General features: G+C 39.8%; 1 long non-coding RNA gene across 2 annotated transcripts; it reads left to right on the forward strand.

The window, feature by feature from the left end:
- The first annotated feature begins 1585 nt into the window (after positions 1-1585).
- LOC107818694 (uncharacterized) lies at positions 1586-23598 on the forward strand. 2 transcript variants are annotated; one of them, XR_012698689.1, is made up of 3 exons: positions 1602-1778; positions 5938-6297; positions 23376-23598. It is a non-coding gene; the product is annotated as an uncharacterized LOC107818694 (long non-coding RNA). The 2 variants fall into 2 exon arrangements; XR_001655489.2 differs by lacking the exon at positions 23376-23598 and having other exon boundaries at positions 1586-1778; positions 5938-7382.
- The last annotated feature ends 334 nt before the right edge of the window (positions 23599-23932 follow it).

Here is a 23932-nt window from a genome sequence, read left to right on the forward strand (position 1 = left end):
GTGAGGATATTTTTGGGATCGGGCTGCACGTCGCAGCAGGCCATATTGGCTTTATATATATTATTACTATTATATGGATCGGGGCTGCCCGCCTACAGCAGGACTTATAGGCTTATTATGGCACGTGAGTTGTTCATGCGGATTCTGATAGGTATATTATAGCACGTGAGTTATCCGTGCAGTACGTGAGTTGTCCGTGCAGATTATAGCGCTTAGGCTGAAGGAGCCCCTCCGGAGTCTATACACACCCCTAGTGAGCGCAGGTACCTACTGAGTGTGAGTGCCGAGTGCAAGTGTCGAGCGCGAGTGCCGAGTGATTTGGGAGGATTGAGTGACTGTGAGGACTAAGTGACTGGGAGGACTGAGTGACTAGGAGGACTGAGTGAAATGATACTCTGAGAGTATGCATATGATTTTATCATTGAGTTGCATCGCATTGACATGCACACATGACATACAGGCATAGAGATGGATTTTTCCTCATGCTGTACAGTATCACATCATTCATGATTTCTCACACATATTGACAGATGGGCATAGTGATGCAATTGTTTTATACGAGTTATTTGGAAAGAAAATGAAATATCTCATTTATTATTGAAAGGATTTTGAAAAAATTACAGTTTTCAGACTTACTCTTATTTTGGTGATTTTAGTGAAAAGAATTGAGTTTTACTATTATATTTGAACAGAAAAATATTTATTTTTCCGGAACTGTGAATGAACTGAGCACTTTATTATTGAGTTAATCATTGTGCTGCCTCAATTCTGTTGTTATGAGATTTATTTTTCTGGATATTGTTGTGGACTATTAGTTTTGGACCCGACCTTGGTAAAAGCTCGTCACTGCTTTTAACGTAAGGTTAGGTTTGTTACTTACTTAGTACATGGGGTCGGTTGTACTAATACTACACTTCTACACCTTGCGTCCAGATGTTGGCTGCTGATGTTGCTGTGTTCGATGGGAGCTGGATTTGAAGATGTATTTGCGTTCCGGTTGTAGCTGCCTCTTGTTCATGGTAGCCTTAGATTCATAAAACTCTGTTTATGTACTTCTCAAACAGATGATGTATTTATTTCATACCAACTTTGTAAACTCTATTCTTAGAAGCTCATGATTTGTACTACCCGTTCTTGGGGAAAAGTATTAGTTTTAGATATTTTCTTTTAATTAATTGCCTCGTTAATTTCATTGGAATCAGATAGTTGGTAATTGGCTTACCTAACCGGTTGGGTTAGGTGCCATCATGACTAGTTGAAGTTTGGGTCGTGACAATTATGGTGATCTGTCATATATTTTAGATTTCAGCACAGTTCAGCTTGATGAGATCGCACTACTAGAAAATAGACCTATTGCAACGGTTTTTTAACAATGGTTATATAAGCGTTGCAATAGATAATCTACAGCAACGGTTATAAGCGTTGCATAATTATATCCGGGCTATTGAGATAGTTAACAGAATAAATCGTCGCGTTAGGGGCATAACCCTTGCCATAGACAGGTTTATTACGACGGTTTATTTAAATGTGGCAACATACATATCTATGGTGACAGTTATTTAAATAAAAAGACAATTGCGACGGTGTTGCTTTTCCTCCTTATATTGCCGCTTCTAAATTTATATTTACTAACCCGCCAATTGTTTCAAGGAAAAGAACTAAGAGACGGAGAGGATAAAAAGAAAAACTAAAATTAAAGTCCTAATCAAGATACAAAGTACCAAAAGCCCTAATCAAGATAGTTGAGCCACGAACAAAGATCCGAGAAATTCCAACAGGTTCTTCTCTCTTTCTCTCCCCCTTGCCCTAGTCCCTTTGTACTTTTCTTCTACAATAACTTTTTTCATTATTTCGTTGCTCTTTCAGTCTTTGCCACTAAGAATCTTGAGGTAATAATCATACTCACATCAAATCAAAAAGGTTTATACTTTATTATATGAAAATCCTTGATGATTTGTCTTTTATTTTATTGATGGAAAAATGTATGCGATGAGTTTGTCTTTCTATTTATTGCAAAGTTGCAATATTTGGGTTTGCTTTGAATAAAGTTTCAGTTGATGGGTTATTAGATATTTAGGTGGTTTTGTTTGATTTTGGGTTTAGGTAACGAGATATTTTAGGATGAAACTGAATGTTCATTGGTGAATGGGTTTATTTTGGTAGTTAACTAACAGGCAGTATGTACTTATTGAATTCATTTTTGTAAGTCTTCTCTTCCTTTATACTAGGTAAGGTTTATTATTTATTTATTTATTTTGCAAGTGAAAGGCAAATTGAATTAAACCATGGGAATAACTGCTTTATTGGTCATTGCAATTATATATCACTTGTAAGATCAGTTGAAGTATAACGCGCAGTGTCCAATTTGCTTTTCTTCTGTGCTTATAAAGTACCTGTTGGGTCTTTATCAAAGGGAGGAAAAAAGTGTGGCAGTATTTCAATATTTTTGTGGACAAGTGGTTACATAAATAGTTATGTGGCTTGATTTCTTTGATACTATGGCCAAGTGTATAGAGCCCCTGTCAAATGTCTATTTGCAAGGAAAGTTTTTGACAAGTAGATAAACACTTGTTATTTTCTTACACAATTCTTATAACTATAAATACCCACTTTCTATTCCATCCGAAGACATCAACAAATATTTTGTTGTCTCACGATTGCTAATGATTGGTAATCATCACTACAAGCCTTCTCATTCTCAATTACGCCTAGCTTTTTGTGTGTTCTAATTTCTCTTATAACCTGTGTTTATTTCATCATTCCAAACTTGCTGGTATTATTTAATTTTGTTGATTTCTGTATACTCTAAATAAATAGGGGTAAGCTTATTTAATCCTGGGAAAATATTTTACATTACTGAAATAGTTTCTTAGGACAGTGCCCAACATGACTCAAGCCAATTCGTGTAATTCTGCTCACAAGTAATATTATTGCAGTATTGTTGTTATTTTTCAGATGTCATTTCCCTACAATCTAAGAAAACTATGGCAAGTAATACTACTACGAAAATTATTGATGGTGCTACCGATTTTGGTGTTGTCTCCGTTGCTAATGTTCCAATTGTCCTGCCAAATATCTATGGTATTGCAAATACGTTATTGCATCCACAACTTTGACAGACATTAATGTCAAAACACATGTATGTGAATATACATGGTTACATATCTAATGCTAATATTAAAACCTTCGAGAAAAATGCACCTCAATGCAAGAGAAGAGTTGGTATAAATGACAATCTCGCTAAGTCAAAATTAAATTTGACTAAAGCGGATAATATAGTTATTGCGGTCATTTTTCAAATAAATAATGTGGCCAATGTGAGAAATTAGGCAATAGACTCTGGTGCTACTAGGCACATTTGTGCAGACAAAAATTACACCCAAATTGAGGAAGGAGGAGAAACTATTTATCTTGGTGACTCAAGAATAACTCGCGTTCTTGGGAAAGGAAAATTTCTTCTCAAACTCACATCTGTTAAAACTCTAGCATTGAGTGATGTGTTGCATGTACCTAATATCCAAACCAATTTGGTTTCTGTGGGATTATTAGGAAAAGTTGGAGTGAAGGTTTTTTTCGAGAATGATGAGGTCGTACTGACCAAAAATAATTTTTTTGTGGGCAATGGATATTGTAATCATGGTTTATTTATGCTTAATGTTTCTGATACTAGCAATGAAAATGCATCTTCTTCTGCTTATATGGTTGAGTCTGTTTCTTTATGGCATGCTAGACTAGGACATGTTAATGTCACGTATATAAAGAAAATGCAGTCTCTAGGATTAATATCTGATTTAGACTCAAATAATATTAAAAAGTGTGATATATGTGCTGAAGCTAAGAGTATTAGAAAGACTTGTTTTTCTGTAAATAGAGAAACTGGATTGTTATCCTTGATTCATACTGATTTAGGCGATTTAAAGTAGACTATGATTAGAGGTGGTAAAAGATATTATGTGATATTTATTGATAATTTTTCTAGATATACTAAGTTGTATTTGCTTAGAAACAAAGATGATGCTTTTAATGCTTTTATTTCTTATACAATTGAGGTTGAAAATCAACTTAGTAGAAAAATCAAGAGAATTAGATCTGACAGAGGTGGGGAATATTTGTCTTTGAATGATTTTTGTGAAAAAGAAGGAATAATTTATGAAGTAACTCTGCCTTATTCACCTGAGTCAAATGAAGTAGCTGAAAGAAAAAAAAATTAAAATAGTGGGGGACTGTAGTAGTATTTGAATATTTTTGTGGACAAGTGGCTACATAAATAGTTATGTAGCTTGATCTCCTTGATGCTATGGCCAAGTGTATAGATCCCCTACCAAATGTCTATTTGCATGGAAAGTTTTTGATAAGTAGATGAACACTTGTCATTTTTTTACACAATTCTTACAACTATAAATACTCACTTCCTATACCATCCGAAGATACCAACAAAAATTCTATTATCTCATGATTGCTAATGATTAGTAATCATCACTACAAGCCTTCTCATTCTCAATTACGCCTAGCTTTTTGTGTGTTCCAATTTCTTTTATAACCTGTGTTTATTTCATCATTCCAAACTTGCTGGTATTATTTAATTTTGTTGGTTCCTGTATCCTCTAAATAAATAGAGGTAGGCTTGTTTAATCATGGGAAACATTTCACATTACTGAAATAGTTTCATAGGATAGTGCCCAGCACGACTCAAGCCAATTCGTGTAATTCTGCTCACAAGTAATATTATTACAGTATTGTTGTTATTTTTCGGGTGTCATTTCCCTAAAAAAAGAAGGTATTAGATATTAGTGAATTTCTGTTTGCTTTCAATCAATATGAGAAAAGTAACTTATCAAAAGAAGAGGAGAAAATAAAGTCCTACAAAGACCAGTGATTAGGGAGTTACTTGAAAAAAGTATAATATGTGACATAAAGGGTGGGTAATTAGTTTCTTTCTAATTAATTTGAATGTTATGATTGAATAGATGTTTTAAAGTGAAATATTCTTCATTGTGTAGTAGGAACTAAAGAGAGTTCTCTTGGCATCAATTTATGGTAACTCTTCAATAATACAAGAAAACTAACAAGTTTTATTGCTGAAAGTTACATAAAATCCCACCAAGCATTGAAAATATGGATAACTAACTCATAAATCTGTATCTACCAAAATCTCATAAAATAATGATTTAGCTAGATGTATTAAGTATTCTGTTTCTTTCGAATTAAATTAATGGGAAGATATCCTCTTTACTTAGTTGCTAGATTTGCTTGTTTCTTCTGTATTTAGTTTATTCAATGTGTGGGTATTTTATTCTCTTACCGCTTTATGGAAAGATTAAATAGTTTAGTGTTCTGTTGATTGAAAATTTTATTTAGAAAGTACATGATAGAACCTTTGTTATGACTCTTCATTTCAGATTATTCAGCAGATTATGCAAATAGGATGACATATGTTATTTTCACTAATGAAATGGTTTCAAAAGTTTAAACAGTAGTTCATGAGTAAGTAAACTGTATTAAATTTGCTGAGCCTTAGCTCACCTGATAACAGATGGACAAAAATTCTTGTCCTCTCTTATAAGGCAGTCTCTTTATTTGCATTTTTATTGCTTTCTGTCAATGTGTATATTTTTTTTCCTAAGTCATAAAAGAGGGTAACAAACAAGACAGATAGATTTTGGTAATTAGACCTTATTCGTTGTAAGGGCATCACTCTTTTTCTTTTTTTGATAAGGAAAAGTTTGTCAGGAAAAGCATCAGTACTTATCGTGAACCCAATGAAAACAAATAAATTAATGAAGGATCAGGCTAAACCATTTAAAGTTGCCTGATACTCTACCTTATATTCTTTTTGCTTCAAACCCTGTATGTCAATCATGAAATTGGATCCTACATTGAACTTGTTGATTGTGCTATTGAACAAAGTTCTTTTTTAAAATTTACAACAAAGTGTAGATGGCAGTCAGTCTGTTGATGCATTTTCATCTGTCGTGGGTCCTGAACATCCGGGATGTTTAAGATTATATGGACGAGGAGTTACAAAGACTACTTTAAAAGGAAAAGTGGGCCATTTCGAACCGACTTCAAATGCTACAAATGATACAGTGCAAGAAAGGATTCGAAAAATGAAGGAACAAAAAAGAACTATGCGACAAGAAATTACTGCAGATGTAATTGCTCAACTTCAGCGTGCAGGATTAATTAATCCAAACATACTAGCAACATTATCTGTTTTGTCATTAGGAGAAGCTACCTCTGCACCACAAGCTGCTAATCAACTGATCTGTCGACCATCTACACGTAGCAACAATCAAGGTTAGTATCACTTTATTCCCAGGCTAAAATTCATATTTTAGAAACTGTAAAGCTGTGATTTTTTGTTTGAAAATCTACAGTAAAGCTATTATTTTTTAAAGTTAAAAACTGTTGATTTTTGTGATAAAATTTGCTCTTTTTCTGCCTTTCTTCCTTTCATGAAAACCTGCTGATATGAGGCATTATAGAATCATTAATATTTCTGTAGATAATGTTTAGTATAAACTTTATTAGTATATTTTAATGATATCATCTTGTGCGGCTGAGTTCATATTGCTAGAGGTTCAAGTTCATATTGAAACATGGGGTTCTCTTGGAACTCCAAATAAGGGAACCCTAAAACATGTCAAAGGTTTAGTCGTGATAAACTACCTAGAGCAACCACACTTCACTGCAATGAGCTATCTGGTCCTTCCAAAGTACTAGTTAATCATCATAATAATAAAAAAGTCCACAAAGAAGTCCAGGAATGGAAGTTGCTATTATTAATAAATTCCTTTATCAAAAATAAAGTACAAGAACGGAATGCTAATCACTGTTAGTGTGACTGATAAAAGAACCTCTGTTAGTGTGACTGATTAAAAAATCCACTGATGTAAGATGTCATTTCAATTTTATCTTGATCCAAGGTGTACTTGTAATTTATTACAACAGAGAGAGTCATGAGAATGAATTATAGTTTTATCAATCAGCAATCTACTATGAAGAGAGTTGCGCAAAAATGTTTCTGAGTAGAGTGATACCGAGGTTACTCCATTATTTGCCTTTGTAGCATAATGAAGAATTTTGTTTTCTTTTATCTCATAGAAAATGATTGCCTGCAAAGCTGTTGTAACTTCTGGTATAGTAACCTCTAGTTTCTACTTTCTACATTTGAAGATTGGATTACGTTTGGTCTTTAAGAAGGTCTTGACTTTAATTATTAAATTGAATCGGTCTTTATGAAGGTCTTGACATTTGGAGATTGAATACGTTTGGTCTTCAATTATCATTCTCTAGTATGTCAAAAATAGGATCTATTGTTTCTGTTGGTGTTTCCATTGCTTCACATTTGATAAAGACAATTGAACTTTTTTTAGAAAGAATCTTATTGTCTTGTAGATTCTCTAAGATCTTATTGAATGAGAAATCTTTTGGATTACCTGTCATAACCCGAAATTTTCATTTTCGGATCGTGATGGCGCCTAACATTTCACTTGCTAGGCAAGCCAACGTTAAAATAATATTAACCAATTTTTAAATAATTTTTAAATTATTAATAATCAAAGAAACAAATGCGGAAGCAAAGTTTGAAATATAGTGAATAATACATAAAAATAACGGTGTCTAAATACCATACCATAATTGGTGTCACAAGTGCACGAGCTTCTAGAATAATACAAATAAAGGTCTGAATAAAATAAAGATGTCTGGAAATAAACACACAGCTAAAGTAAAATAGACGGGGACTTCAGAACTGCGGACGCCATGCAGTTATACCTCAAGTCTCCTCCGAGTAGTTGAAATCCGAGCAAGTCTATGGCACGCCGCTGGGACCAACTCTGAAATCTGCACAAGAAGTGCAGAGTGTAGTATCAGTACAACCGATCCCATGTACTGATCTAAAATCTGCACAAGAAGTGCAGAGTGTAGTATCAGTACAACCGACCCCATGTACTGATAAGTGCTGAGCCTAACCTCGACGAAGTAGTGACGAGGCTAAGGCGGTTCACTTACATTAACCTGTACGCAATATTAGTAACAACGACAATAATAGAAATAAATCAGGTAACTCATTTATAATGATTGAAGCCAACTCAGTAGTTATAACCAATTATCATTTCCATCAATTCTGTTGCAGCGTGCAACCCGCTCTCACAATATATTCATATTCAATTCTGTTGCAGCGTGCAACCCGCTCTCACAATATATTCACATTCGGTTCTGTTGCAGCGTGCAACTCGCTCTCACAATATATTCACATTCAGTTTTGTTGCAGCGTGCAACCCGCTCTCACAATATATTCATTTTAATCAAGTTTGTCATATATTTATTTCAATCAGGTATATATATAGACTTTTAAATAAGTCTGTTGCGGCGTGCAATCCGATCCCCCTATATTAACTTTTAAATAAGTCTATTGCGGCATGCAATCCGATCCCCCAATATTGACTTTTAAATAAGTCTATTGCGACGGGGGATCCGATCCCCCAATATTGACTTTTAAATAAGTCTATTGCAGCGTGCAATCCGATCCCCCAATATTGACTTTTAAATAAGTCTATTGCGGCGTGCAATCCGATCCCCCAATATGGACTTTTAATAAGTCTGTTGCGGCGTGCAACCCGATCCTCCAATATAGACTTTTAATAAATCTGTTGCGGCGTGCAACCCGATCCTCCAATATATTCATTATAATTAATTCTGTTGCGGCGTGCAACCCGATCCTCCAACATATTCATTTACCAATTCTTATAGAAGAATTTTCCCAATAAATGTAACAATTAATATAAAATTATAAGACAACAAGCATACAATAATTATGATTTAATTACGAAACAAACAAAGGCAAATAGCAAATTATTATAGAAATCAGAGAGAAAATATGCAGTTTAATATTTAATATGCTAAATGTCAAATGACAATTAAGGAACATAATTCAAATAGCATGTAACAATTAATGCAGGAATTCAAGAATTAATATTTGACAAAGAATAGGAGAGAAACAATAAAACAATTTATGATTTTTCAAGTAAGCAGGCAAACAATTAATTTGACGACGTATAGACACTCCTCACCTCGCCTATACGCCATTCACATGCAATTCACATAATAATTAATTTAAGGGTTCTATTCTCTCAAGCCAAGGTTAACCACGACACTTACCTCGCTTTGCAAATTCCAATCAATTACTCAACCACAACTTTTCCTTTTAAATTTGTCTCCGAAAGCTTCAAATCTATTCACAAATAATTCAACATACTCAATACGAATCATATGAATTAATTTCATATGAATTTACTAATTTTCCGGATAAAATCTAAAATTTATTAAAATATTCAGCAGTGGGACCCACATCTCAAATCTCGAAATAACTCACGAAATCCGAACACCCGTTCCGATACGAGTTCAACCATACAAAAATTGTCCAATTCCGATATCAAATGGACCTTCAAATCTTAACTTTTCGTTTTTGAAAGATTTTATAAAAAACTGATTTCTTCCATTTAAATCCGAAATAAATGATGAATATAGATATGAATTTGTGAAATATAATCACTTTTGGTTAAAGAACACTTACCCAATTCAAAGTCGTGAAAATTCACCTTGAAATCGCCAAAATCCGGGACTTGAAACTCAAAAATGAGTAAAAATAGCGACTTTCGAATTTATGGGCTCTGCCCAGTTATTTTCGCATCTGCGGATAAAAGTTCCGCATTTGCGGACTCGCATTTGTGAGACAAAGCTCGCATTTGCGATGCCAGGCTGCCAGGTGAAGTTCCGCATCTGCAGACACTCCTGTCGCACCTGCGACATCCGCTTCTGCGCAAAAAGGCCGCACCTGCGAAGACCCCAGGCCAGCCCAGTCCCGCATCTGCGTGATTTGGTGCGCATCTGCGGACACGCTTCTGCGAGAAGCTGTCCTCTTCTGCGATCGAAGCCTTGACACGCCTGGGCGCATCTGCGATGGAAGGCTCGCATCTGTGAGCTCGCACTTGCGAGCAAAAATCCGCAGGTGCGATTACAACAGAAGGAAAAAAATTCAGATTTTGCTTAAGTCCAATTCTTGATCCTATTTCAATTCGTATCACTCTTGGGGTACTCGGGACCTCGTACGAATATACCAACAAGTCCAATAACATAATACGGACTTACTCGGGGTCTCATATCACGTCAAACAACGCTGAAATTATAATTCACACCCCGATTCAAACTTTGAATTTTAAACTTTTCAATTTGCAAATCTCGTGCCAAAACATATTAAATGAATCCGGAATGACTTCAAATTTGGCACACAAGTCATAAATGACATAACGGAGCTGTTCAAAATTTCAGATTCGGATTCCGGCTCCGATATCAAAAAGTCAACCCCGTGGTCAAACTTGGAAATCTTTAGCCTTTAAATTGCTAGTTCCGTTAAATGGTCATAACTTGAGCTAGGGACCTCCAAATTAAATTTCGGGCATACGCCCAAGTCCCAAATCACGATATGGAGCTAGCGGAACTGTCAAAACACTGATCCGGGTCTGTTTGCTAAAAATATTGACCAAAGTCAACTCAGTTGAGTTTTAAAGCTCTATTTAACATTTTAATCCATTTTTCACATGAAAACTTTTTGGAAAATTTTACGGACTGCGCATGCAAGTCGAGGAATGATAAATGGTGTTTTTCGAGGTCTTAGAACATAGAATTACTTATTAAATTTAGAGATGATATTTTGGGTCATCACATTCTCCACCTCTAAAACAAACGTTAATCCTCGAACGGAGTTAGAAAATAAAATACCTGAGCTGGAGAAAAGGTGTGGATATTTACTCTGCATGTCTGATTCAGACTCCCAGGTAGATGCCTCTACCAGCTGACCTCTCCATTGCACCCGAACTGAAGGATAACTCTTAGACCTCAACTGTCGGACCTGTCGGGCTAGAATAGCCACTGGCTCCTCCTCGTAAGTCAAATCTTTGTCCAATTGGACTGAGCTGAAATCTAACACATGGGACGGATCACCATGATATTTCCGGAGCATAGACACACGGAACGCCGGATGAACTGCTGATAAACTAGGTGTGTAGGCTACTTCACCCAACCTTTCAAGAATTTCAAAGGGTCCGTTATACCTCGGGCTCAACTTGCCCTTCATTCCGAACCTCATTACACCTTTCATAGGTGAAACCCGGAGCAATATTCTTTCTCCAACCATGAATGCAATATCACGAACTTTACGATCGGCATAACTCTTTTGCCTAGACTAAGCTGTGCGAAGTTAATCCTGAATAATCTTGACCTTATCCAAGGCATCCTGTACCAAATCGATACCCAACAATCGAGCCTCTCCCGGCTCAAACCAACCAACTGGCGATCGACATCGCCTTCCGTATAATGCCTCATATGGAGCCATCTGAATGCTCGACTGATAGCTATTATTATAAGCAAACTCCACAAGTGGCAAGAAATGATCCCAAGAACCTCCAAAGTCTATAACACAAGCGCAGAGCATATCTTCCAATATCTGAATAGTGCGCTCTGACTGTCCGTCTGTCTGTTGATGAAATGTTGTACTCAACTCCACCCACGTGCTAACTGTCATGGGCTGCTTTCCATCATCAACCCATGACCCCTTGGACGCGCCCCGTGGCGTCCCGGCAAGCCTCCCAACGCCTAGCGCCACGGTCGGCCCCGTGGTCTCGGCAGCGCCAAGTGACAAGCGAGAATGCGCCTCTGTCGCCCCACCGATAATCAATGCCAGCGCCCAGCGGCTGGCCAATGCCATCAGTGCCGCGCGCACCGACAATGCCGCGCGCACAAATCATCCTGTTGCCATCAGCGCTGCACACCCAAACAGTGCCTCGCGCGCAGACCCAATGCCAAGCGCCAGCGCTCAACCGCTGGCAGATCCAAAAAGTGCCGTGCGCGCCCACAGCAATGCGCGCGCAGACCCTGCTGCTCAAGACAAAGTTGCTGCCATCGGACTTGCTTCCATAGAAGACTAAGTCCTTTTCATTGTAATTATAGAGTAGTTTTACTTCATTCATTTTCAGTGTGCTTCTACAGCTTTCTTAGGTCAACTCATGTAACTTTGGTTTATTTTTTTAAGCATTATTAAGGGGACCAAGCAATCAAAACTTTCAAGCAAGCAAACAATTCTCTGTACTGGTGTCTCTCCCCCCCCCGACACCGTCTTGTTTTCTGTAATAGCTTTCATTCAATGCAATCAAGCTTTCTTTCATTCTCAATTCTCTTTTCTGCTCTCTTTCAATTGCTCATGACATTGGTTTTCCCGTACGGCACTGACAATCTAGTCTAGCGTACGGAGGGGACCTCAGTTGGCGGACAGCAACCGTACTGACATCGGTTGCCTAGCCTTACATCGCCCTTCCAAGGAACTTCAGGAAGGCGCCGCGTAACAGTTGGTATCAGAGCCTAGGCTCGACATCGGACGAGGGAACTCATTGGCATCATCATCACCATTTCTGACCATGGTGAATCACGGGGATCGCATCACGACCCTAGAAGAGACGGTTGACGCATTACGGCCCATCGTGGATACGTTGCCTGATCTAAAAACCAGCCTAGTGCAAAGGTTGGACGACCTGGACCACAGAATGCGGCAGGCCGAAAATGACATAGCAAACATCAGTCAAGACTCTGAGGAAGACCGACAAACGGCTGCCGTCGAGGCAACCAAAATTCATGGCCAATTCGAGGACCTCCAACAGGAGCGTGCCGAGGATTTAGCCCATCGGGAACTAGAGGCAGACAGACTGACAGTCATGCAGCAAACCATAGACAACTTGACAGGCCAGCTCAATGTTGTCAATGCTGCCCTCCAAAGCCTGCTCAAAGGAGGCAAAAACCACATCAGGGGTGCCATGAACATTGCCCCTATGCCACAAAAGCTGAAAATTCCGGAACCCAAGCCATACAACGGAGCCCGGGATGCTAAAGAAGTGGAAAACTTCATCTTCGACATCGAACAATACTTCGATGCTGTTGGACATTTGGAAGAATCCAAAAAGGTAGCAACTACTGCCATGTATCTTCAAGGCGATGCAAAACTCTGGTGGCGAGTCAAATACGAAGCCATCAGGGCCGGTGAAGATACTCTCCAGACATGGGCAGAACTAAAGGCCGCCATACGCCTGCAGTTCTTCCCCGAAAACGTGGAATACAATGCACGGAGAAAGTTGCGTGAACTCCGCCACACCAGGTCGGTGCGGGACTACGTGCGTGAATTCTCCGCACTCATGCTAAACATACGGGATATGGGGGACAAAGACAAACTGTTCGCATTCATAGAAGGTTTGAAACCTCATGCTCGTATGGAACTGCAAAGACAACGGGTAGATACCCTGCCCAAGGCCATTCAAGCTGCAGAGTGCCTTGGGGATTATCAGTTGGAAACTCAGAAGGATAGGCCCCAGCCGCCTGTCCGAGGGGGATACAACGGGAGCCAACCTAGCAACGGTGGCCCCAACAGAAACGGAGGAGATCGAGGTACATCCAAATCCAAGACTCCTTCCTCAAGCAGTAACACTACTGCATCAGTCAACAATCCTCAGGGGAGAAAGCCCCCATCAGAATGCCGTCATTGCGGCGGGGAACATTGGAACAATCAATGCCCCAATACACAAGTCAATGCTCAACAAACTGTTGACGATGATGGGTCAGATACCGACGACTCAGACGGCACCGATCCAGTAGGTGCCTTCAACGCATTTGTCGGCTTCATTCATGATACCTTGGCGGGAACCAGTACTAGCAACCCCAAGAAGAAAGCATTCCCAATCGACAAGAAAGGGAAAGGAAAGGCGGACGAGAGGCCTCCCACATCACAAAAGAGGACCTTAATGTTCGTTGACATGAAAGTAAACGGCAGACCTATTCGGGCATTGATAGACACGGGTGCTAGCCACAACTACCTGGCCTCAACTCAGGTGCAACGCCTCGGTCTAGCAGTGCAAAAATGCAAGGGTCGTGTCAAGGCTATCAACTCTCCATCTCAGCAAGTGAGTGGAATAGCCAAAGAAGCGCCAATCCAGCTTGGCCCATACAAGGGAATATTCGACCTGCGCATAGCTATCATCGATGACTTCGAACTGATAGTAGGATTGGAATTCCTCAGGCAGACCAACACCATCCCGGTACCATATGCCAACATGCTCCTAATGATGGGAGACAACGGGGCCAAACCCCACACCATACTGTGCATATCCAAGAAGATGGCCGCTGGAAACATCACGGCCATGCAGTTTAAGGAGGGAACCAACAGACCTGAACCTACAGTTCCGGCTGCCCTCAACATCATCAAACAAGCATCACATCATCGGGGTCCAACAGCTCATGGCGCCCCTCATTGTGTGAAGACTTGTCAAGCATTCCCAAAGGACAAGTTGGATCACCCAGCACAAGCAGGACTCTTGGAGCCGCTACCTGTCCCACAGAGACCTTGGGAAAGCATCTCCCTGAATTTCATCACAGGATTACCCAAGGTCGGAAATCATGCAACCATCATGGTGGTAGTAGGCCTGTTTTCCAAGTATGCTACCTTCATCGCAGCCCCACAGAACATGTCGGCAGAAGAAACAGCTCGACTCTTCTTCTCCCATGTTGTCAAACATTGGGGTATGCCCAACAACATCATCAGTGACTGCGACCCGCGCTTCACTAGCAAGTTTTGGACCCAACTCTTCAGTTGCCTCAGATCCAAATTGAGTTACAACTCAAGCCATCATCATCAGCAAACACATGATCAAACAGACCGGTTCAATGACATGCTGGAGGAATATCTCTGCCAATTTGCAACCGGGTCACAAACACATTGGGTGAAGCTTCTGGATGCTGCTCAGCTGTGTTTCAATTCACAAAAGTGCGCCCATACAAACAAAAGCGCTTTTGAAATTGTTACCGGACAGCAACCGCTACTCCCACATAATGTGAATGCACCAAACATACCATCATCTCATCGAGCTGCCAGTTTCTCTACAGAATGGGAACAAACTTTGAAGATAGTGAGGAACTATCTTGTCAGGGCCCAAGACAGGGCAACGAGGCATGCCGAACAAAACCGTCGCTTTGCCCAACATCAAGCAGGGGACAAAGTGATGGTAAGAACCCCGAGGCGGAACTTGTTTGCAAAGAGGACCCAAGATCCTCGCCTATTGCCAAGCTACATCGGGCCTTTTTCCATTGAAAGGCGCATCGGGAAATCCACATACCAGCTGAACACACCAGCCTGGTGGAAAATCCATCCAGTCTTCCATGTCAGCCGCCTCAGGCCATTTCAGAAATGCATGGAAGATCATTCAGAAAGACATCTCACAGCACCGAGGGGAACAGACCTCCCAGCCATCAAGAGCCTGACCAATCATCATCATCCTGCAGGTAAGGCTCCGAGGATGTCGCCAACTCAGGTGGGGGAGAATGTCATGGGCTGCTTTCCATCATCGACCCATAACCCCTTGGACGCGCCCCGTGGCGTCCCGGCAAGCCTCCCAACGCCTAGCGCCACGGTCGGCCCCGTGGTCTCGGCAGCGCCAAGTGACAAGCGAGCATGCGCCTTTGTCGCCCCACCGATAATCAATGCCAGCGCCCAGCGGCTGGCCAATGCCATCAGTGCCGCGCGCACCGACAATGTCGCGCGCCCAAATCATCATGTTGCCATCAGCGCTGCACACCCAGACAGTGCCCCGCGCGCAGACCCAATGCCAAGCGCCAGCGCTCAACCGCTGGCAGATCCAAAAAGTGCCGTGCGCGCCCACAGCAATGCGCGCGCAGACCCTGCTGCTCAAGACAAAGTTGCTGCCATCGGACTTGCTTCCATAGAAGACTAAGTCCTTTTCATTGTAATTATAGAGTAGTTTTACTTCATTCATTTTCAGTGTGCTTCTACAGCTTTCTTAGGTCAACTCATGTAACTTTGGTTTTTTTTTAAGCATTATTAAGGGGGACCAAAGCATTCAAACATTCACTGTACTGGTGTCTCTCCCCCCCGACACCGTCTTGTTTTCTGTAATAGCTTTTATTCAATGCAATCAAGCTTTCTTTCATTCTCAATTCTCTTTTCTGCTCTCTTTCAATTGCTCATGACATTGGTTTTCCCGTACGGCACTGACAATCTAGTCTAGCGTATAGAGGGGACCTCAGTTGGCGGACAGCAACTGTACTGACATCGGTTGCCTAGCCTTACGTCGCCCTTCCAAGGAACACTTCAGGAAGGCGCCGCGTAACATAAATCACGCTGTACAACCCTCCAGAAATGTGAGGTAAACTGTATACCTCGATCTGAAATAATAGACATGGGCACCCCGTGAAGGCGGACAATCTCATGAATGTAAATTTCAGCTAACCTCTCTGAAGAATATGTAACTGCCATTGGAATGAAATGTGCTGACTTGGTCAGCCTGTCCACAATGTCCCAAACTGCGTCAAATTTTCTCTGAGTCCGTGGGAGCCCAACAACAAAATCCATAGTGATACACTCCTACTTTCACTTAGGAATTTCTAACTTCTGAAGCAAACCACTAGGTCTCTGATGCTCGTACTTAACTTGCTGACAATTCAGACACCGAGCTACATATGCAACTATATCCTTTTTCATTTTCCCCCACCAATAATGTTGCCGCAAATCTTGATACATTTTGGCAGTACCTGGATGAATAGAATACCTGGAACTGTGTGCTTCTTAAAGAATTAATTCACGAAGCCCATCCACATTAGGCACACAAATACGACCCTGCATTCGCAGAACCCCATCTTCCCCCACAGCAACCTGTTTGGCATCACCATGCCGCACCGTGTCCTTAAGGACAAGTAAATGAGGATCATCATACTGCCTCTCTTTGATGCGCTCATATAAAGAAGACCGAGCGACTGTGCAAGCTAGAACCCGATTGGGTTCTGAAACATCTAACCTCACGAACTAATTAGCCAAAGTCTGCAGCTAATGGCCTCTCACCAACCGGAATATACGCAAGACTACCCATACTCACAACCTTTCTACTCAAAGCATCGGCCACCACATTGGCCTTTCCTGGGTGATACAAAATGGTGATATCATAGTCTTTCAACAACTCCAACCATCTTCTCTGCCTCAAATTAAGATCCTTTTGTGTGAACAGATACCTCAAATTAAGATCCTTTTGTGTGAACAGATACTGAAGGCTACGATGATCAGTAAATACCTCATACGAGACACCGTAGAGATAATGCCTCCAAATCTTCAGCGCATGAACAATGGCTGCCAATTCTAAGTCATGAACAGGATAATTCTTCTCGTGAACTTTCAACTGTCGCGACGCATATGCAATTACCTTGCCATCTTGCATTAATACTGCACCAAGCCCAATGTGAGATGCGTCACAATATACCGTATACGATCCTGAACCTGTGGGTAATACCAATACTGGCGCCGTAGTCAAAGCGGTCTTGAGCTTTTGAAAGCTCAACTCACACTCGTCTGACCATCTAAATGGGGCACCCTTCTGGGTCAATCTGGTCTTAATAGTTGTTCATAATCAATTACAGAATCGTCAATTAACTTCATGTTAACAAAAATTTCATTTCAAACCTTCACAATACTAATAACGAGATGCGAGGCATGAAGACCTCATAATTATTTACCCCAAATTAACGAGTCACATTTAACGCCACCTGGGCAGGCACCTACCTCGTAGGTTACAACTCAATATTACAACACGAATTTGGCAAGTATGCACAGAGAATTTCATACAAAAATTTCTCAAATAAGCCTAGCAGGCATGACTCCCTATTAGTACTATAGTACAAATTTAATTTTCGCAAGGGAGACTTCAACACAAAAGAATTTTTATCACAAGGATCTCGTCCTTATATAACTTCCAACACAGCTCATAGCCTAGTTTAAACATGTCAATTTATTTTAAAATACGAGGACCTCGGCTTCAGTTCTGAATCACAAGTAATATGCACATCTTGCCAATCGAAACTTTCCATTTTCTCCTTTTAAATAACTTTCGTTAAGCAAAATCACAACACATAATGAACCCCACACCGGTAGGGCATATAATTCAAAATTTGTAATTAATTATTCGGAAATACATCAAAACATACCGAAATAAGTACTAGAAAGGCACCTTTAGCCTCACAGATCTTATTAGAGTCCATCATGGAATGATAGATGTAGTTATCTCCATAAAACCTCCCAACATAAGTAAACACATAAGTAGATTATAGAATTACGAAGCTCACTCATAAGTGGAGCATAATAGGAGGACTCATCTTGATACTCAGAACCGAATCAAGTTAAGGAAATTATTCCTTTATTTTAAATCGAGGTCGTACCTATAACGACACCATCTGATGTAACGACTGTCACGACCCAAACTAACCCCTGTCGTGATGGCGCCTATCGTGGAACTAGGCAAGCCGATTCATTTCCAAAACAAACCAATATTTTCATTTCAAAGATAATTTCAATGTTACTTAACATAAAAACCTTCATAAAGGAGTTCCAATCAAAATAAAAGTACGGAAGGAAAAGCCCGACATCGGGGTATCACTAGTCATGAGCATCTACTATAATCTGTCTAACAATATCAAGGCTAACTCAGACTGGAAAATAGATAAATACAACTAGAGGAAGATAAGAGGGAGAAGAGCAGGGCTGCGATCGCCAGGCAGCTACCTTGCTATCCCCGGGAGAATTTGCAATTAGAACAATCAACAACCGCTACCGTGTTTAGCTACACTTAGATCTGCACACAAGGTGCAGGGAGTAATGTGAGTACGCCAACTCAGTAAGTAACAACAATAAATAAAGACTGAGCAGTAGTGACGAGCAATAAAGCATATAACGTTCATATCATGAAATCTCAGTAAAATACCTCATGCTTTTAAAAAATATCAGGGTTTGAATCAAAACATCTCATTTAAACCCAGTTCCAGTAAAAATCATTTAAAGATATTTTTCAACAGCTTTCCAACAGAGGAAAAATGCAAAGGTGAGCAAAATGATGAAATCATAAATAGCCCCTCGGGTAAAACATCACTCATATACAGCCCCTCGGGCAAACCTCACAGTCACTCATGCCACTCGGGCATACCTCACAATCACTCTTTGCCACTCGGGCATACCTCACAATCACTCATGCCTCCCAGTCACTCAGCACTCGGCACTCGGCACTCGCATTAAGTAGATACCTGCGCTCACTGGGGGTGTGTACAGACTCCAGAGGGGCTCTTTCAGCCCAAGCCCTATAATCTACACGGACAACTCACGTGCTGCACGGACAACTCATGTGCTATAATAATAAAGTATGTTGCAGGCGTGCAGCCCCGATCCACTCTCATCCTCACAATCAGGCCCTCAGCCTCACTCAGTCATAAACCTCTCAGCCACTCGGGCGTTTAAGTAAAATAGGGCATTCGGCCCAAAATATTTATATGCATCAAAATAGAGTCATAAAACTGAGTTATGCAGTAAACAAGTATAACCATGACTGAGTATAAATTTTCAATCGAAAACAGTGAGAGGATAGTAAGAAAAGGCCCTAAGGGTCCAAACAGCACTGGCAAAAGGCCCAAACATGGCATTCAGCCCAATTTACAGAAACGCTTTCTAAAACATACAAGTATCATATAATTTCCACAAAATATGCAACTTTACAGTTGCTACGGGACGGACCAAGTCACAATCCCCGATAGTGCACGCCCACATGCTCGTTACCTAGCATGTGCATCACCTCAAAATAGTAGAATGATACAAAAATTCGGGGTTTCATACCCTCAGGACTAGATTTACAATCATTACTTCAAGCCGTAAAATTCTTATTCTGCAATGTCCTTTCCTCGTGAATTGGTCTCCAAATGCCTCGAATCTGGTCATAAATAATTTATTTCAGTCAATAAAATTCATTGGAATTAATTCAATAAGAAAATAATGATTTTCCATAAAAATCCAAAAATTAGCTCAAAAATCGCCCGTGGGGCCCATGTCTCGGAACTCGACAAAAGTTACAAAATCCGGAAGCCCATTCAATCACGAGTCTAACCATACCAATTTTACCAAAATCCGACCCAAACTCGACCCTCAAATCTTCAATTTAAACCAAGAGAGTTTTTAAATTTTCCCAACTCAATTCACCAATTAAATGATAAAAACAACCATGGATTCGGGTAATTTAACCAATATTGAGTTAAGAATACTTATCCCGTTGTTTCCTCTTAAAATTACCCATGAATCGCCTCAATCCGAGCTCCAAATTGTCAAAAAATCCCAAGGTAATTTCAAGGTATGTTACATTGTTGGTTTGTTTAACCGTTGCAATAGAGCTACAATAGCCGTTGCAGTAGCCCAAAAAATAACCGACATAATAAAACTACATAACAGTTGCAATAGCATGAGTCTCGAATCTCATAAGCCAAAAGTGACAGTTGCAATAGTATAAAATAACCGCTGCAATAGTATAAAATAACTGTAGCAATAGCCTCAACAGCAATTGCAAATAAACTCTATTGCAACGGTATTTAACCGTTCCTATAGAATCATAAAATCGTTGTAATATCATTCAAGAATAACCGTTGCAATAGATCTATTGCAATGAAATCTATTGTAGCGGCCACAAAAATTGTCGCAATAGAGCTGTGGCAACAGTTTTCCTACCTGCCGCAACGGTTTTGGAACCGTTACCATAATCCTAATTTCTAGTAGTGAGAATTTAGCATATGAGGAGGAGCCGGTGCCTATTCTATCTTGGCAGGTTCGAAAGTTGAGATCTAGGAGTTTTTCCTCTGTTAGAGTACAATGGAGAGGTCAGCCGATCGAGACAGCCACGTGGGAGTCCGAGTCCGACATGCTGAGTAGATATCCACACCTTTTCACCAGTCCATGTACTTTTTTATGTCCGTTCGAGGATGAACATTTATTTTAGAGGTGGAGAATGTGATGATCTGATAGGTCATTTTGAGTTTTAGCCTTCATTTATGTGTTCTGATACCTCGAATAGCTTTGTTTTAGCATTTCTCAATTTGCGTGCGTAGTCCGTGTCTTTTTTCAGAAAGTTTTTATATAAAAATTTGAAGAAAATATAATTTTTGGCTTTAAAAATAACTTGAATTTACTACGGCCAATATTTTGAGTAAACGACCCCAGATCAGTATTTTTGACGACTATGCTAGGTCCATATTGTGATTTTGTACTTAGGCGTATGCCCGGAATTGAATTCAGAGATCCCTAGGTTGATTTGACTTGTTTTGCCGAAAGCTAGTAATTTGAAGGTTTGAAAATTTCCCAGGTTTGACCATAGATTGACTTTATGGTTATCATATTTGGATTTTTGTTTCGGAACTTGGTATAGGTCCATTTTTCTATTTGAAACTTGTCTGCAAAATTTGGTGCAAATCGGAGTTGGTTTGATAGGATTAGGATGCTTGGTTGTGATTTTAGAAGTTCTTGTATTTTCTTTGAAATTGCATGCATTTTGATGTCCGATTCATAGTTTTACGTGTTATTTTGGTGTTTTGATCGCGTGAACAAATTCGTATGATGTTATTACACTTGTGTGCATATTTGGGTTGGAGCCCGAAGGGCTCAAGTGAGTTTCAAATAGGCTACAGACCATTTCGGACTTAAGAGATTGCTGGTTTTCAACAGTTTCTGATGTCTGGTGTGATGTGCTTCGCGATCGCGAAGGGAAAATTAGGGATGGAGCTGGTTTGTTCTACGTGAACGCGAGGATCTGTTCGCGAACGCGATGTAGAGGGGGGCTTACCCTTCGCGAACGCGACAAGCCTCCCGCGAATGCAAAGCTTTGTGGGGATCTGGGCAAGGTCAGCCAGTTACTCTTCGCGAATGCAGGCCTTGGGTCGCGAATGTGAAGGCAAGGGGGAGTTAAGCCTTCGCGAACGCGAAAAGTACCTCATGAACGCGAAGGCCTTTTGGCTTCTGCTCTTGGCAAACACGTCAGGTGCTTCGCGAACGCGAAGAACACCTGACGCCCATGTATTACCACATCTAAAAGTCGGGATTTGAACCATTTTCACCATTTTCAAGTTAGAGCTCAACCTAGAGGCGATTTTGAAGAGGTTTTTCATCCCAACTTCATTGGTTAGTAAATTTTAACTTATTTTGTTACATTTCCATAAACACCCATTGATTTTAACCTTTAATCTAGGATTTTTCATGGTTATAATTAGGGATTTGGGTTGAATTGAAAATTTTGTGAAATTGAGATTTAGATCACAAATTGAGGTCGAATTTCGAAACAAATTACATAACCGGGCTCGGTGGTGAATGGGTAATTGGGTTTTAGTTCGAATCTCGAGATTTGACCAAGCGGGCTCAGGAGTTTACTTTTGTTAAATATTTCTAAAATCAATAAAGATCGAATCTTTTTCACTTGTGGGTAGTTTGTAAAGCCTATTTTGAATTATTTGAACTATATTTGGCTAGATTTGATTGGTTTGGAGGCTAATTCTAAAGGAAAAGTCACGGTTGAGCATTGATTCTAAAGGCTTAACTTTGACTTGACGGATTAAGACTTGTTGGTCTATTTGGTACGTGAATTATGTGTGGGGACGACATATATGTAAGGTGACGAGTATATATATTTTGTTATTGGGTTAAAGCATGCGGGTAGAAATTATTTTATTGTATTATGTTGTTTCCATGACTATGTTCCCATGCCGTAGCTATATTATTACTAATTTAATTGTTCGCCTTCATATCTATTGATTATTTTGGAGTTATTGGTATTTTGAAAGTTGAGATGAATTATCATCACATTAAGATTAAAGTGAAATAGCTTCCCACCTTCTTTTTCTGTTTTGAATTAATGTTGTTGCTTGGTGATGAAGAGTGAAAAGCACGAAGGGTGTTGCCTTGCCTTATTTGCATACAATATTATTTATTGAGAGATCGTGAGGATAAAAGTATAAAGTGTGATGTCGTGCATTTGATTACTTGTTATCATTTATCATTCCATGTGAGGTTGAGAGTAAAAGCACGAAGGGTGATGTCGTGCCATTTAATTTATGATATTACATGGTGAGGACGAGAGTAAAAGCACGAAAGGTGATGTCGTGCCATTATTGATTTCTTTGCTTTACTTGGATACTGGATTGATGATTTAATTGGTTGAATTATTATTGTTTCTTTTCGGAAAAGATCTATTCGCTGATTTTATACTTGATGTTCTTTTTGTACTTCCCTTTCTACATGTTCCCTCCTAGTTAATACTTTAATTATCTTACTTGTTATTTTGTTACTTTATATATATACTTGTACAGGGTTTAGTAGGTGTCTTTTCATAGCATCGTCACTATTTCGTCGGGGTTAGGCTCGATACTTACGGAGTGCATTAGGCCGGTTGTACTCATGCTACACTTCTGCACTTCTTGTGCAGATACTGGTGTTGATCCCAGCAACATTTAGTGGTATCTTTGAATGGATTCAGCTGCATTGGAGACTTGAGGTATAGCTGCACGGTGCCTGCAGCCCTGAAGTCCCCTTCCTTATCCAGTTTACTGTTTATTTAGTTTCATACTGTTGTATTTTATTCAGACTTTATCTATAGCACTCTAGATGCTCATGTATTCGTGATACCAGATTACTGGGATATGTTTAGTTACGCCACATGTTACTTATTATATCTACTTCATACCATTGTAGTTTATTTTATAAATTATTTGATTGAAGCTATTAAAACTGGTTAAGTAATTTAGTTAACGTTGGCTTGCCTAGCAAGTGAAATATTAGGCGCCATCACTTTTCCGAGGGTGGGATTCCGGGTCGTGACAAATTGGTATCAGAGCACTAGGTTGCGCAGGTTTCACATGTCATGAGCAAGCTTAGTAGGTTTTGGAGGATCGGTACGGAAACGTGTGTACCTATCTTCTAGAGGCTATAGAGCTTTAGGAAAATTTCAGCTCTTTCTTTCTCTATCGTGCGATTTTATTCTAT

The sequence above is a fragment of the Nicotiana tabacum genome, chromosome 14 (genome assembly GCF_000715075.1).
Source record: "Nicotiana tabacum cultivar K326 chromosome 14, ASM71507v2, whole genome shotgun sequence".
Taxonomy (NCBI): Eukaryota; Viridiplantae; Streptophyta; class Magnoliopsida; order Solanales; family Solanaceae; genus Nicotiana; species Nicotiana tabacum.